Here is a 16,659-nt window from a genome sequence, read left to right on the forward strand (position 1 = left end):
CCTCAGGGATGGTCACTCACAAAATAAAGACAGTGTGAGGACACAGTGGGAAAGCAGCCATCTGTAAGACAAGGAGAGAGGGATCGGAAGAAATCAGACCTGCCCACAACTTGATCTTGGACTTCTAGCCTCTAGAACTGTGAGAAAATTAATTTCTGTTATTTTAGCCACCAACTCTGTGGTATTTTATTATAGTAGCCCTGGCAAACTAATACAGCAACAATGAAAATATTATTCTAAAAACATCTTGCAAAAAAAAAAACACAAGCAATCTAACAAAGGGATAATAATCAGCTTAATATTATATTTCATTTAAACATGACTTCTGCCTTTATTGTTATCACTTAAGTATAATTTTTTTTCCTAATCACATCCAAATGTGTTTACTGATGTCTATTATCCTCATCCACCTGTAGTCAATTCCTTACTATGCAGGCAAAATTATCCTGTGCAGATAAGATCACATAATACCTTCTGTTCAAAACTCCGGATGGCTTTACATATAAAATAAAAACAAAGAATTTATTATGACCTATAATGTCTCTTTCATTGTTCTTTCTTTCCCTTTCATTCTTTATTCACGTTGACCGTCTTTTAGTTTCTGTAACAAAGTTCATTAATATCTAACATAGTGATTCTCAATCTTGGCTGAGTATTGGAAACACCTACAGAGATATTAAAAGATTGATGCTTGAGTTCCACTCCCTAGAGCTTTAGATACATTGGGTCGGATATTCAATCTTCATATCAGAATTTTTTTTTTAAGCTCCCAGGTGATTGTTAGGGTCAGAGAAGTTTAAAAACCACTAGTCAAAGGAATGCTCCCTATTGCCCGAGTTTAGAATCCATTTGCCCACACCTTCACTTGGCTCCGTTCTTTATTTCTTTCAAAGAAGGCCAAATGTTTGATCAAATGCTCTCTGATCTCCCTGGACATCCTGTGTGATCATCCTGTAGAAAGCACCTTCACTGTACCCCTCCACACATACAGTCAGTCACTAAACATTTACTTTGTTTATGGTAGTACCTATAACCACCGGATCCAGCTTACCATCTGCCTTCTTCAAGAACAGTAGCTTCTTACTCAACTCTGTGTTCCCAATGACTAGAACATAGTGAAAGCTCATTAAATATTTGTTGAATAAATAAATCAATTTATCAATAGATAAGAAAGGGGAATGTCAGAGTTCTAGGGCAAAACTATTTTAAGTGTAAAATCCTAACCCAGAAAGTTAATATTAACGTAGGTGGTAGATAGTTACACAGAGACATTCAAAAGCACAAAACAAGATAGGTAAGTTATTAAGAGACATTTAAATAGGACAGAAAGAGAATGAGAAAGCCCCATGTCTACAGTAATAAAAGACGTTGACATCTTAGCAGAGACCTGGGTTCATGTGATGTCCCTGAGTGTTGGTTTTCACAAAGATGAATTGCAGATATTATCTTCTTTGAGTTTTTTCAGGCCCCCTCCTCCCAGCACTAAAGTAGATAGAGGTAGTAAAAGTTTTTGATACTTCAAGAACGATGTAATGGCTTTTTAAAGTAAATTTAAAACAAAAACCTTATATTAGTCTGTTTAGGCTGCCATTACAGAATACCATAGACTAGATGGTTTAAACAACAGACATTTATTTTCTCTGGATTCTGGAGGCCAGAAGTCCCAAGTCACTGTTTCAGCAGGGTTGGTTTTGGAGAGGCTTCTCCTCCTTGTCTGCAGATGGCTGCCTTCTCACAGCTTCCTCTCACGTCCTTTACTCTCTGCACAGACATTGCTGGTGTCTCTTCCTCTTCTTAAAAGGACACCAGTCTTATTGAATTAGTGCCACACCTTTATGACTTAATTCGACCTAAAACCTTCTTAAAGGGCTTTTGTCCAAAATGCAGTCATATTGAAGGATTAGATTTTAAAATAAGAATTTTTCAGGGGAGGGGACACAATTCAGTCTATAGCAAGCTTCAGTTAACAAATACGTTGACAGCCTGGGCAAAGTGAGACCCAATCTCTACAAAAAATAAAAATAAAATAATTATTCAGATGTGGGGGCATACGCCAGGAGTCCTGGCTACCTCAGGAGGCTGAGGCAGGAAAGGGCTTGAGTCCAGGAGTTCAAGATAGTAATACAATCAACTATGGTCATGCCACTGTCCTAGGTGACAGAGCAAGACTCTGTCTCTAGGAAACACACACACACACACACACACACACACACACACACACACATTGAAAGTTTAGTTAGGAAACTGGAAGAAAATTCATAAAATACCAGCCCTAGATTGACATTCAACAGTTGTTTAAGTGCTACATAGTTTCTCGTTCACTAGTTTTTGTCTGTGATGAGTAAAGTAATGTGCTAGCTACTTTTGGTGAAAGTTCCGAAACAAAATTAGCAATCAAGTTTGTGAAGAAGATTTTTCAAAAATTGAAGTGTTTCAAAAGCATTTCTCAGTGATAGAAATTTGCATTGTAAAGCAGAAACTAGCTTTCCTAATATAATAGGTTAAGTATTGTATTCTGCAGAACACTAACTTTAATAATTTTCTCAAAAAGTTTTAAAATCTAGAAGTGTGAGAAATATTTTGATAATATGCTACTTTCTAAAGATTCATAATGCACATTAGCATATTTTACTAAATGAACAGATGCTACAGAAAGAATATATTTTATTTTGATTATTCCAACACTTCCAAAATTATCTGAGTCTTTTTTCAAACACTTTTTTAAAACCATTAGGTAATAGTTTATTAGAGATACAGTAACAAACACCTGTGTTTATTTAAGAATAAAAATGAGAAGAAGAGAGAAGCCCAGATTAACTGATCTTTAAAATGTAAATTAAAATGAAATATTTTTAGTGGAAATTTCAAAAATTAAAAAAAATAAGAAATTAAACCAAAAAAACTCAGATTTTACATAAGTGAAATTTCTGCTTTTAGAATCTGTTGTAAGTTTCTCAAAATGCCTATGATCCACTCATTTTCAAGCAGCAATGTGTATGATTTTTCTATTAAGACTTCATAGGATGAATGATTTATAGATACGAAATAGTCATTACTCTCCCTTAAAATCATATTTTCTCTTTCTTATCTAAAATGGCATAGATGTGAGGTGGCCCCATGAGTTAAATTACCAACGGAATTAGATACTGTAAGTGGAATAGAGTCTTATTAAACAAATCCATGAGGATCTTTTCCTCTGCATTCTCTGGCCTGCTCCACCAACTCTCTCTGTTGCTTCCCCTTCTCTGCCCTTTCTCAAATCAATTCATTTCTATGCAAATGCTTGCATCTCTCTATGGAGGATATGTGATAAGAAACCAGCCTTTTTCTATAGACAGGCTGCTTATTGAGTAATTTATCCATCCTTTACTCAAACAGAAAATCTATGACTATCATCATTTATTCATTCACAAGGGTGTTTTCCCACCTGAGGCAAGGACACTATTTTAATTTTGCTTTAGAGCTGGTAGGCACATTTCTGCTCTATTACGGTCAACAGCCCCACTTTGAATGTATGTTCCAGGGGCAATCTCCCTTCAGAACCTTCCAAATATTTTTAATTCACAGAACACCATTAATCTTCCATGTTTTCTGATTTACCAAATTCTAACTGTCTTTTTGAAAGCGCAGCCTCTTTGGCTGTTGCAACTCACCTTTATTGCATTAATCCATATTATACAAGTTAACATTTAAATGGTTCACTTTCTTTGTCTTGTAATCTCCCTAAAACAGTTAAGAAATTCCTTGAATACAAATAATACTTCTAACATGCTTTCTGTTCTCAGCACTCATTATAATATGTTCAGCCCATAATACATGTCCATAAAAAATTGCTGAATTAAAATCAGTTGGGTTAATAAGAAAGATGGATTAAAATCAGTAGGTTAAGGGTAAACTTGGTTAAAGGGGAATAAAGACCTGTAGACCTAAGTTTCTGAAGTTGTATTGTTTCATCAATACATGTCTTCAAAGTAGGAAGTTTTCTGGTTGCACCTTGTGATGATTAACTTTATGTATCAGTTTGAGTGGAATATGAGATCTGTAGATTAAACATTGTTTCTGGGTGTGTTTGTGAAAATTATTATTATTTTTTTCTCTCCCTTGGTTAGATTAACATTTGAATGTGTGGACTCTAGTGTTTACCCTCCTCAATGTGCCTGGGCATCATCCAATCCTTTTAGGGCCTGAAGAAGACAAAAGGCAAAGAAAGGAGAGATTTCTTCCTTTTCTTCCTGTCACACTGTTGAGCTGAAACATCCATTTTCATCTTCTTCTGACCTAGGACTGGGATTTACATCATCAGTTCTCTGGTTCTCAGGCCTTTGGACTCATACTGAATTATTCCCACAAGTTTGCTGTCTTTCCAGCTTGCAGAGAAATTGAGTAAGTCAATTTCTCATAATAAATGTATATATGTATATACATATATATAATACACAAATATCATTTATATGTTATGTATAAAGACATAGATAATAAATATGTATATTTTATATAATTTAAGTTAGATATATGTGTTCTAGAGAACATAGTAAAAACATTGTATTAAGAGCCTAGAATGTTGCCAAGAAAGACACTCAGACGAATTACTAAGATATATTACATTTCAATCACACACTTTCATGCCTTAAAAAATAACTGTGCTTTGGCTTTTTCTGTTTTGTCTTTTTTGAAATTGTTTTGTTTTGAATCTCAAATTCTACTATAGTTAACGCTGCTTTCAAATCAATTATTTTCCTTACGCATAGATCTACTATTTTGTTTATGGTGGCTATCAGGGTCATAAATGTTACCATTTTATCTAAAGACATATTTATGCTTAGTTTCTCTCTTGGAAATTCTTTATTTTGCAGGTGAAAAATTGACATACTTTTGGTTATTGTTTTCCAGTTTAGGTGCATGACCTACATTTGCATAGAATACTTGGGTCTCAGAATTGATGCAACATAAATAAGCAGGTTTTTTGGTGACTTACAAGAGCACTAGTTTGAAGCTATCTCATTTAAGCCTCTCATAATACATAATCATGAATAGTTTTGAAATTTGCGATGTGTGAAGTAGAACACAAACTCAAGAAAATATCCTTGAACTTGCAGACTTTTGACACAAGTTCTTCACCAAGTGTGAAGAGAGTCCTAGCTATTCCTGACTGGTCAGCAGGAGAGCCTAACTTTCATCGTTTTCTTCAGTATGAAGAGATGATCCAAAGCAAAGTGAAGTTTTAATATTTGTATTCCACTGGTTTCAGTTCAGTAAAACCTAGAGTTGTTTCATCTGCACCTAAAAGGTATGGGACAATTTTCTTAAGAATTAGGGGAACAAAGTGCCTACAGTTAAAGGAACATTTCAGTTCCCTTCATTCATTCCTGGGTTTTTCTCTGTTTTGTTCATTTTCTAAGGAGGTTGAAGAAGGATGAGATGATAGAGAAGAAAGCAACAGCATTGATTTTTTTAAAGGAAATGATGTATATATGTATATATTTGCATGTGTATGTATGTGTATTATTTTGTCATAATCCCAATTCTCTTCTTTGCACCAAAGTTTGTCATAATATTTTCTCCTGAAGGTGCATTCTGGTTCCTTTAAATTAGTCAGTGTTACATTGTAGGAGACTGTCATGGAAATAAGGACTCAGTTTACTTTTGTCATTTCCATAGGGGAATGTTTTAAAACAGTCTTTTTAACAGCAGATACCTTTAACCTTAATAATCTTAGGCCTTCATGAAAATATTATATTTTGTAGATTATGGTTAAAGGGAGAAAATTACTAGTTTCCTCAGACAAATATAAGCTCCATTTAACTGCTGATATCTGATTTAGCATTACATAATATGTTGATCTTATGTTCTGTTTTCATCCAAATGAAATGCAATAGTATCAATATCAACTTCAGAAAAATGGGCCGAATATGCTTTTTTGGTGATTAAATCTGATGTACGATATTTAGAGTGGCATGTGCTTTTATTTCCTCATGAGATACTAAATATTGTGTTGTACATTTGTTCTTAACATATATTAAAGTTTTGAACCAAATGTGTGAACCTTATGCTTTGCCCTTTAAATTTTCTAGAAGTTGTTGAGCTCAAATGTATTCTACATCCAGCTGCAGAAATTTGTTAGAAATTGTTTAAATTTTGTATATAATTGTACTGTTTAATTCTAGCCACTGCACTGAATGGTATTTGGCTTTACACAAGGAAATGTGTGGCTTTTGTTTTGTATTTTTTTAGTATAGAAGTTCCTGTGTCTTATTTAAACAAAGTTAGTAAAACTTAAAAAAAAAAAAAAACTTAAAAAAAAATCTTTACAAAGTTTTATTAAAATTGTACATCAAGGTGACAATAATACAGTGTTTTGAAAACGATAACAAAAAAAGAGTGCCCCAAACTCAGGGATACCAAATAAATACTGAAACTCAGGGAGCTCACTTCTCCCTCTCCCACCAGGAATAAAGGGCATAATAAAGGTAGAATAAAGGTAGCTTCTGATGAATGGATGATAGGAACCTGGGCTAGTGGGCACACCTGTGGCGATCCCTGGAATCGGAGCTGTGTGTAAAGAAGTCTGATTTGGCCCAAAGGACATCTTCCCGACCAAACGCAGAAGGCTGCTGCAGGTTCTGCATTCCTTTCAGAATAAGCAGCAGCAACTGCTGCAGCCTTGCCTGCTAACTAAGGGCAGAGGTCCTGAGCAAGGTGGTACAGGACCCTGTAAAATCACACTGTGTGATCTTACAGGGAGGAAGTTTTCACCGCTAGCACTGTCACCTTATTATGACTGGAATAAAAAAACTGGACAACCTGCCGGCTAACTGGTCAGTCCTCAGGATGAACCAGCTTAATGGAGAAATCTGGCGGTGGTGAAAAGTCTGTTCTAAGAACAGATTATTGCTGAGCAGAGTTCATGTGATTTCTAGTCGTGGTGACTTAAAAAATTGCCTTAAAGCTGTGCAGCCAGTCACCTCTGCTTACAGAGTACTTCGTGCACGTGACTGTAAGAAACAACTGTAAAACTTCATCTAGAAATCAGATGGCTTCTAATTTCTATAGACACGACACCTCCCTGAAGCCAAGAGGGACAATCTATTGCTGATTTTGAAGGAGAGGCAAGACCAGCGCTGTACTTAGTTCCACAGCCAGGCCTCAGTAGGGACAAGTGGCCGGCCTTAAACACACAGACGATTGGAAAGGTTGCGTGGCCTCAGTCTCTGCTTCCCAGATTTTTACTGGTAAAGAAGTTAGTGTGCATTTTTGGCTTAAGAAGAATTGAGAATGTGGGTTTAAAATGGTACCTGGCCTCATGTGCCGCGGGGCCAGGGCTGCAGATCCTCCCATGTCCTCCCTGCTTTCTTGGCCTTGATGAGTCCTCAAGGCTCAAAGCCCTGGGGGTGCTAGGACTGTCGCAGACCGAGGCACTGCAGGAGCTGCTCTGCCTGGACAAACCTTCAAGTAGGACCAGGGCAGGTAGGAAATGTCTTCTGAAGAGTGTGAAATGAGCAATTCACAGTCCATGTCCTCTGGGAAAGCATGCACGCATGGAGCCTGGCGGTCCTGGACAACCACCGGCCCCCAGCTCTTCATACGGGCTTGTATAGCAAGGTGGTGACATACTCCTTCTGGTACCGGTGAGTTGCGCTGAGCACCGTGACTCCATCATTGGTGGACAGCGCATACAGGTGGTTCAGCATGACGTGACTGGGCTCAGGGAGCAAAGCAGGATCACAGGAAATCCCCGTGTCCTTGTTCAGCATGACCTGGAGGAGATGTTCAGGGAGAAAGGGCAGCGCCCATTTGAAATAACAACAGCATACACTTGAACTTGAGGGATAAGTGTTATACAGAGATTTTGAAGTCATCTCTTCACAAGAGTAAAAAAGAACATTCACTGGCTTCTTTGCTAAGTTTATTTCCACAACAGTTTAGTGGTCAAAACAAAAGGACATAAGTTTGAATGCATTATGGCATTAACTCAAAACAATGGAAATATTATCAAATGTTTATAATCTGATGCTTCAAACAGCCAAATTAGAATGAGATAGTTTGGTAGTTACACATCATATTTAAAAATAGGCTTTCTTTTATTTTCTGTGTTCTCTCAGACTATATCTTCAGAATTCAATGAATTATTACAAATCTAGTAAAACAAACAAGTATTAATTTACACTCTACATACATTGAGTAGGCACTGGGTATACAAAAGTGAACACAAGAGGCATGGTTCCTTCCTTGGTGGAGATTATAATTCTGTGGAAAAGATGTATAAATAGCCATTAAGAAAAAGTAAAGAATACACAAAAAGGAAAAAGTCAAGAAAAATAGCTCATCAACAACATAATTACACAATAAATCCATGGAAAGGAGAGTTAGGTGCTGAAAAATTAGACAGCGTTCTAGAGACTTATTTTAGAAAGTGACATTTAACCTAAAAGATGAGAATTACCATGTGAAAAATAAAAACAGTTCAATAGAAGAGAGAGAGAGAGGAAAAAAAGAAAAATATCTAAATTGGGAGAGGATTTTATAGTATCGCGGAAGCAAAGGGGAGTAGTGAACAGGATAAGGATGGAGAAATTGGCAGGGGTCAAGTTGTAAGGGGGCAATAGAGCAGGTTAAGTACAATGGGGAGCCGTTAAAATTTTCCAGCAAAGAAAGGACAATATAAATGTAAGTATTTAAAAGTTTCCAAGCTGTTATGTTAAAAGTATTAGAAGGTAATAAGTATGAAATCAAGAGGAACATTTAAGACACTATTGTGTTATCTTAGAGGTAGATAAAAAGTAATTTCAAAAAGACTTGTGGTAAAACAGTAAACATATTAAGTGATATGAGTTAAAAAATATTTTGGCAGCAGAACTGAAAAAATTTGAAAAGAATTGAAAGAATATGAAAAGAAAAGGGAAAGGAGGGATTTGTGCAACTAAATGGATGTCTTGAACACTGAAATAGGCATTGTGTTAATTTGGATTATTTGTGTTATAGCAACAGAAACACATCTCAAATTAGTTCACGCAAAAAGGGTAATTCATCAGCACAAGACTATAGATTGTTTCAGGTACTGATGGATATAAGACTTTAAGCTGGATGAATTGTTTTCTGCTTCCCTCTGTGTGTTCCTCTCATTTTCTTGAAGGCTTTCTCCAAATGATGAGAACAGTGTCCAAGTATAGTCATCAAGATTCAGCATCTCTAAATCAAATTTCAGAGGGGAGCCAAGTAACTCCTAGTTCTACTTCTGTTACACCATTCAATTGACCCCTCCATCAATGTTATATGAATAAAATGAGTCAATTGTGGAGTAAAACTGATAGTCCTTTTTCTTTCCTTAATTTTATTTTTTCCTGATTTTCATAATATCATGTTTTACTCAATTCTCTTCATACTCTGTATATTCCTTTTCTTTATTCTCTCAGTGTCCTTTGTTTACACCTTAAATACTTTTTTCCACCTCAATCCACTTCTCTACTGCTCCTTCTTAGTATCTTTCCCTGAGCCTACACATCCATTATCACAACTTTAAATTTTCTCATAATTACTTGGAAATTATTCATTGGATACTACCCAACATCAGATTTTTTTTTCCTGGCACTATGGATATTATTAACAAAACATCTATTTAAGTCTATCTACCTACCTCTTTGTCTATCTACCATCTTTCTGTCATTTATCTATCAACTACAGATTGTTAACAGAACAAAAAAAGGATTGACACAGAAGTCAAAGGAATTAACATTTCTTTAGGAAACAAAGAATTGCAAAGTACACTGAGTTACAGCAGCCCTGAATAGTGTCCTGTGGGGTAGATGTGGGAGAGATTGTTTGTAGGGGATATTCACAAAAAGTTGTTTTGGGGACAGTTTATTGGCTGGGCAAAAATCCTAAGTTGTAAATCCATTCAGAATGGTTAGTTAATTAGGGTACTTACACTGAGAGATATTGATGGTCAGTGGATGCTGACTTCAACTGTTATTCAAATCTACTGGAACATTCTGTGGCTTGACCTTTAGCAGGTGTCAGTACGGTTTTCTTCCAACCCCCTGTTAAGGCCATAATCACGTGGTTTTGTCTTTGGTTTTGTTTATGTGGTGGAATAAATTTATAGATTTGCGTATGTTGAACCAGGCTTGCATCACCAGGACGAAGTCCACTTGATCATGGTGGATAAGATTTTGATGTGCTGTTGCAATCAGTTTGCCAGTTTTTATTGAAGATTTTTGCATCATTGTTCATCATTGATATTGGCCTGTCGTTTTCTCTTTTAGTTGTGTCTCTGCCAGGTTTTGGTACCAGGATGATGTTGGTCTCATAAAATGATTTGGGAAGGATTCCCTCTTTTTGTATTCTTTGAAATAGTTTCAATGGAATGGTGTCAGCTCCTCTTTATATGTCTGGTAGAATTCAGCTGTGTGGTCCTGGACTTTTTTGGTTGGTAGACTATTAGTTGCTGCCTCGACTTTGGACCTTGTTACTGTTCTATTTAGGGTTTCATCTTCTTCCTGGCTTAGTCTTGGTGGTGCACATATATCCAGGAATTTATCCATGTCTTCCAGATATACTAGTTTATGCGCATAGAGCTGTTTAATCTCTGATGGTAATTTGTAATTCCAAGGAATCAGTGGTGATTTTCCCTATATCATTTTTTATTTCATCTATTTGACTCTTCTCTCTTTTTCTTTTTTATTAGTCTATCTAGTGCTCTGTCTATTTTGTTAATCTTTTCAAAAAACCAATTCCTGGATTTATTGATTTTTTTAAGGTTTTGTGTGTGTGTGTGTGTCTCTATCTCCTTCAGTTATGCTCTGATCTTAGTTATTTCTTGTCTTCTGCTTGCTTTTGAGTTTTCTTGATCTTGTTGTTCTAGCTCTTTAAAATTTGATGACAGGGTGTCAATTTTAGAACCTTCCTTGTTTCTCATGTGGGCATTTATTGCCATAAATTTCCCTCTAGATACTGCTTTAAACGTGTCCCATAGATTCTGGTACATTGTGTCTTCATTCTCGTTGGTTTTGAAGAACATTTTTATTTCTCCCTTCAGTTTCCATGTGATTGTGTAGTTTTGACTGCTTTTCTTAATCCTGAGTTTTAATTTGATTGTGCTTTGGTCTGAGAGAATGTTTGTTATGATTTCCATTCATTTGCTGAGGAATGATTTACTTCCAATTATGTGGTCAATTTTAGACCAATTTGAGACCATAATGTGGTGCTGAGAAGAATGTGTGTTCTGTGGATTTGGGGTGGAGTGTCCTGTAAGTGTCTAACCTGATAGACATTTACAGATCCGCATGGTCTTAGATCTGCGTTCAAGTCCTGGATATTCTTATTGACTTTCTGTCTCATTGATCTGTCCAATATTGTCAGTGGAGTGTTAAAGTCTCCCACTATTGTTGTGCAAGAGTCTAAGCCTCTTTGTAGGTTGTTAAGAACTTGCTTTATGTATCTGGGTGCTCCTGCATTGGATGCATATATATTTAGGATAGTTAGCTCTTCTTGTAGCATTGATTGCTTTACCATTATGTAATGCCCTTCTTTGTCTCTTTTGATCTTTGTTGGTTTAAAATCCATTTTTCTTCCTTATCATTTCTAATCTCTACAGTTGATACAATCATCCTTTCAGATATCAGGGAGTCTTTTCTTCCTCTCCTGCACTTTAATCAGTCCCCAGTAGTTTAAATCCAAATTAATGTTTGAGTTAACTCAAGTCCCCATCATCTATCACTTATTCTGTTGGTCTAGTCTTCACACTTAACCTCCCTGACTCCAATTTCCTTTCCCTCAAATCAAACTTCCATATCACTACCAAAAGGCTCCACATAAAACAAAATTCTGATCACCCTACTTTTCCTCCTATAATCATTATAAAAATTCAAGCAATTTAGCATGGCATAAGTCATTTGACCACAACCTCCCTCTTCCTCAACCCAGCCCTATATTTTTGCCAATTCTCTTTAAGAATTTAATGTTTGGCATTTACTCTTGATATCCCCTGGGATTGAAATTTCTTACTCTCCATAACTCCTTCATCAGATTAATTACTTATGCTACATCATTGATTCTTTCCAGAAGGCTTTCTTGGAACCTTGAGATTGTATTACATGTCTCTCCTCTGTGCACCCATTCCCTCATTAGTTTATTAACTTATAGCAACTTTTGCTTACTCTCCTATGTGCTGTATTTGACACATGTTCATGTGCTATTTTTCTTGATAGTCATGAGAGAAAAGAAATAATGTGTGAGCCGTGAGGGAAAAGCAACACATCTTATTTCTCTTAGTCTCTCCAGTAACTAATTGAGTGCTTTACACAACAGACATTTATCAAGTGAGGGAATAATATCCTTCTCTCTTAAGCCTTAATAATTCAAACCACTATCCATCCATATACATTCCTCATTATAATAATTCATTATAACCTTTAAATTTATGAAATAGTTTCACATTTATCATCATGTTCAATCCAAATCACTTTAAGGGATCATTAATAGGTTTTTATATTCCCATTTTTTTTATAACAGGAAAGTTGAGGTTTAGAGAGATTTACTTCAAGTCAAACAACCAGTAATGGAACTGTAACTCTGGAAAATTCTTTCGACTCCTAACTACATACATTTTCCCAACATAGCACATTGCCTGCTAACTAGTGTGGTGACCCAATGTCCTCAAATCCTTTTTTCTGAAACTTGCCAGACGTGTTTCTAATTCTGGAGATCCTAACTTAATGCAAACAGACACCTCTGCTCAAGCAAGCTTGACCTTTTCCCCGTGAGCTTCAATCTATTTCTAGCAACCTACTTCATATATCTCTCTTTGTGTTTGCCATATCATTTCAAAAGCCAACATATATAAAATAAAATGTATCATTGCTCCGGTCGCATACCCTATGGCTTCAACCCATACTAGTTTGACCTCCAAATTTTATTATTTCTATCATTGCTGCTTTGTCCTGGGAATCTGGAAATTAAACTTACAGCTGTATCTACTTATTCATCTCATGAAAATAAACTTCTTTACTGATAAATTGTCATTGTTTATTGAAAACCGGACAGGCTATCATTCACACCTTCGGGGCCTCACTGAACAAGTACATTTTAGATAATTACATATGGCATACTGAAAATAGTACTCTCTCCCTTACATCATTAGATTTAGTCATAAAAATATTTCAGTGACAACCTAAGCTGATAGAAAGTGAAAAATTCTTACAATTAGGAGATTAATTTCATTACTTCAATTACATTTTTGAGTGAAAAGTATATTACTGTTATTTTACATCTTGTTTTTATTTCACTTAATTTTCTTTATAATGAGGAAGACAATGATGCTGTCTGTTTTATTTTTATTTGTTCCTATTTTTGCTCCATGTCTATCAGTTATTTAGATGCAATAATGGAACAAGGGCAAAAGAGATTACCTTGTGGATTTGCCAGGTTTAGTAGTGATGGGGTTAACTCTTTCTGCGTTTTCACAACTTTCTTGTTATTTTAATATCTGCTGGAAACCATTTTCTAAATGAATATGGAATTGTTAAAATTAAAGTATCTAAAAAGACAAGAAAGTTCAAAATATAAATTAACTGCCTACTCAGTAAACCACACCTATATTACATTATTGTGCAAGTGAGGCATGGGTATTTTAATCCAATGTTCATCTTAATTGGTCTTTAGATTTTAGAAATAAAATCAGAAAGTTAGTTCTATGACTAAAAGAAGGAAAGCTGACAATTTTTGGGCTGGGTTTCTAAGAATTTGGATGTGGTCAACACTGTGATGTGACATCCATATGCCATCTGTAGAAGACCTTGTTGCCTTAGCTGCCTGGAAAGCTGTCAAGTAAACAGACTTTGGCCATCAGCCCCTTCAGAGACTACATCTGCTGCAGAGTGAACTAAATCACACCCCTTCTTGGGTGTCCCAATCAATGAATGATGAGTGGAGGGAGGTCCAACTTGAGACAGCACTGAAGGGCCATTCTAGCTCCCAAAGATGATTGTCGTATAAGATCATGATTGCCTGACATTGTTTGTTCTGCCAACAAAGCTCTGCCCTCTGCATCATAGCTCTGCCCTCTGCCCAATCTTGCCTCCATACCCTGTTTTCCACAGGCGCTGCTCTCTAATAAATATTCCACATGCTCAATGCTGTCTTACAGTCAGCTTCCTCAACCCTACCCAACCTGAAACACCAGGCTTCAAGAAATATGTGACTTCTCTAAATTTACGTGCAGGTTTTTATTTTAATAGGTATGTGTGCATTTTCCTGGGAGGGGTTCTTCTTCATTGACCTTTATATGAAAAAAATGTAAGTACTCGTGTATTAGTGTATTGAGGACCATCTAGTTACCTAGACATGAATTGCTGTTAGTTTTAGCCTTTGAATTAATTCTGACAAATTATGTGCCATTGACTAATAAACCCTAATCATTCAATGGCTATCCTGTTATATGAATGGGCCAAAATATAACTAAATCAATGGATGTTTAAAAAGCAAAGAACACCTTGCTAAGGTTAAAAGATAAATGACTTTATACCATAAACTTTGAAAAAAGAGATGATATCCTTTGTGGTCAGGAGACTCTCTCAGGTCATCCTTTTCATTTTTATATATATTTTTTAAAAAGACACATGAAAACACACCAAGGTGATGATACCCCCTGAATTTTTTTTTTTTAAAGATTGTGATGTACTTTTGAAATAGTGTACATGATTTCTTGTCTAGAGCTCTGCTGAATCTTTTTTCAAATTCATAAAAGAAGTCCCTCAGGATATTTCACAGTGTGAGGATACACAGTCCCCTGTCCTGACAGGTCATTATTGCATATCATGCTGGGTTTGAGTGCATGACTGGAGAGTGGCTGCTCTCCCTGCCTTTTCTGTAAACGTAAGTGGGTTTCAAGCTTTGGAATCCTAAATGTCCACAAGAGCTCAAAGGGAACTTGGTGATTGATTTGTACTACAGGACAGAGTTGACACAAGAATTGCAGTCCAGTTCAGCAGGATTGCACTCAGGGTCCTTGGCAAAAGTCACATGGCATGAGGTTGACCACCGTGCGGCTGTGGCCACCTGCTGCAATTTTTTATGACTTGGCGATAGATAAAGTTTCGATGAGGCTTTTTTTTTTTAATTTGTAATTAAAAACAGTTTCTTCAAAAGGAAACGTTTAACTGCAAAAGAACACACCTACCAAGTTCTGACTAAAGAATAGAAACCGATATAGAGTAATGAAACCACAGGGAGGAATATGCTGTGTGTCTAATTAGTCTGCAGTCTTCTAAGCTGAGATATATCACAGGAGAGAGTGTGCTTGGAGCAAAGCTACTTTCTTTCCTTACTGATGGTATACTTTCCAGTTATTAAAATATTAAAGTCCTAAAAAATGTTATGGCATACAATCTATTATTTCACTTCATAAAATTAAGAAGTCACTGGGGAAAAGAGTATGCTTTTTAGTTAATATGTTATAATAAATTATGTTTTTCCTCTGCTAAGCTCATTGCAAGAAAAATTAAAATGCATGAGAATACATAGAAATAAATGAAAATAACTTTGACTCACACTAGGTACAGAAAGTATCACCTGGATCCCCATGAGTAGACCACCAGAGAATCAAAATGCACTGAAAATATTATAAAATGTCAAACAAATTTTAATTTGTTGTTGAAAGCTAACAATAATTTAAATTGATTAATTTTTAAGTAAATTAACTAATTTTTTCAGTTATCCCAATACATTTTTTGTTTCATATATGTCAAGCACATAGAAGCAAAAATACTTGCTTCAGAGAACTGTTTTGAATCAAGATCAAAGGCTTATCCAAATTAAGTAACATAAATGATTCTAAGGGCTTTGGTGTAAAATAAGCACTCAAATGCAAAATCAAATTTATTAATACTTTAATAATATTAGAAGTTTATTTAAATAATTGTTGAACATTTTTATATGCCAGTGATATTTCCTGTCTAATTTTAAATAATAATATTGGTCTATTGAGTGAATATGATGACTCTGAGAACATACATATAGAACCCACGAGTCTTGAAAACTGATAGCCAAATCCTCAGTCTATCCCAGATCGTTACGTGTTTTATTTCTAATACTGAACAGGATTATCCGAGTTTTAAATTTTTTTTGTTTATTATTAGAAATAAACACTCAGGAATGTGTTTATTTATAAAAAATTGAACAAAACACTAGAAATATTGTGTTGAAATGTAGTGTAGAATTTTCTTAAAAGAAATTTCAGGATTTCTTGAAGCTTGGTGTTTCAGGTTGGGTTGGGGATAAGGAAGCTGACTGTAAGAGAGCGTTTAACAAGTGGAATATGTATTAGGGAGCAATGTCTGTGGAAAGGGTATGGAGGCCAGATTGGGCAGAGGGCAGAAATGAAATGAAATGCTCTTACTTTTGCCTTTGCATTAACTCTGAGAAATTCAGTGCCATGACTGATGAACACCAATCATTCAATAGCTATCCTATTATAGAAATGGACAAAAATAAAACAAAATCAATGAATGAAACAGATATGTGTTTATAGAAATTAATATTCAGAGGTTTATTTTGATCTTTTAAAAAGTCAATAAATTAAATTTATTATTATAAATATTTAGTTCACTTTTAATAAGTTCAGGTTACTTGCCTTAAGTATATGTCTAACAAATTCTCAAATTATTT

General features: G+C 35.5%; 1 pseudogene; it reads right to left on the bottom strand.

Annotated features, from left to right (window-relative positions):
* The window catches only part of LOC101046339 (AP-2 complex subunit beta-like), a 41,512-nt pseudogene extending 33,931 nt beyond the window's left edge, over positions 1-7,581 (bottom strand).
* Between the last annotated feature and the right edge of the window lie 9,078 nt (positions 7,582-16,659).

This window comes from Saimiri boliviensis, chromosome 11 (genome assembly GCF_048565385.1).
Source record: "Saimiri boliviensis isolate mSaiBol1 chromosome 11, mSaiBol1.pri, whole genome shotgun sequence".
Lineage (NCBI taxonomy): Eukaryota > Metazoa > Chordata > Mammalia > Primates > Cebidae > Saimiri > Saimiri boliviensis.